General features: G+C 35.8%; 4 non-coding genes across 4 annotated transcripts; all 4 read left to right on the top strand.

The window, feature by feature from the left end:
- The first annotated feature begins 23 nt into the window (after nucleotides 1–23).
- Nucleotides 24–138, top strand: LOC113337590. The gene has a single exon (XR_003354302.1). It is a non-coding gene; the product is annotated as a small nucleolar RNA Z278 (small nucleolar RNA).
- An 89-nt stretch (nucleotides 139–227) lies between these two features.
- LOC113337593 lies at nucleotides 228–334 on the top strand. The gene has a single exon (XR_003354306.1). It is a non-coding gene; the product is annotated as a small nucleolar RNA snoR97 (small nucleolar RNA).
- Nucleotides 335–442: 108 nt separating this feature from the next.
- LOC113337592 lies at nucleotides 443–537 on the top strand. Its single transcript, XR_003354305.1, has one exon. It is a non-coding gene; the product is annotated as a small nucleolar RNA snoR1 (small nucleolar RNA).
- A 143-nt stretch (nucleotides 538–680) lies between these two features.
- Nucleotides 681–803, top strand: LOC113337591. Its single transcript, XR_003354304.1, has one exon. It is a non-coding gene; the product is annotated as a small nucleolar RNA snoR86 (small nucleolar RNA).
- Nucleotides 804–839: the final 36 nt, after the last annotated feature.

Raw genomic sequence — 839 nt, forward strand, 5'->3', positions numbered from 1 at the left:
TATGTACCTGTGTTTATTGCCATGCTGATGATGATTTTGTCCAATCACCTGAGATGTAGTGGAACTGAGACCCTGTTTACAGGGAGAACCCCTTGGGGAAATTGCATTTCACATGAAATTAATGGATAATTCTGAGGCAGCTAATGTAGTTATTTTGTCTTTTTAAGTTTAGTTTTGACTACTGCTTTCTTCACCATGATTGAGTTTTTAACTATTCTACATTTCACAATAACTGGTTGACATGTGGACTGAAAAAGCTCATAAAGTGTGTGTTGTCTATCAGCTTCTTCTTTCGAAATTTACGAGACCGCAGTTAAACTACAACACTATATTATTTCATGCAAGGCTAATGAAATCCAAGCTTGGGTTTATGTGGATTTGAATAACGTATCACTCTTAAATGATTTTTCCTCATGATTTATTAGAAGAAGTTTATTAGAAGGGCAACGATGATCAATGCTATATTTCTGACACCTCTTGTATGAGAAGAACCTTCAAAAAGTTCTTCCTTGAGCACAGTTAGCAACTCTCTGAGCCCTTCTACTCCTTATGTTCCTCTTGTTTTGTCACTATAGTTTTGTCATTATAGCCTCACGTTTTCAGTCAGGTAATTTTTTTAACCCAGGCATACCTAAGCCCTACAGCTAAGCTGATGGTTCATATAAAAAAGCCAATTTGCAGAGCAAAGTCGTCTAATTTTAATGGCGTAACATTTGCATTGAAGGTTGGCAATAATAAGAAACGATTCTCCGTGCCTATCGAAACCTCAATTTTGAACAAGGCCTCGAACAAGTCGATACATTTCTTTATTGTTATTCATTAATTTTTTTTATCAGGTA

The sequence above is a fragment of the Papaver somniferum genome, unplaced genomic scaffold (genome assembly GCF_003573695.1).
Source record: "Papaver somniferum cultivar HN1 unplaced genomic scaffold, ASM357369v1 unplaced-scaffold_16011, whole genome shotgun sequence".
In the NCBI taxonomy this organism is placed as follows: domain Eukaryota; kingdom Viridiplantae; phylum Streptophyta; class Magnoliopsida; order Ranunculales; family Papaveraceae; genus Papaver; species Papaver somniferum.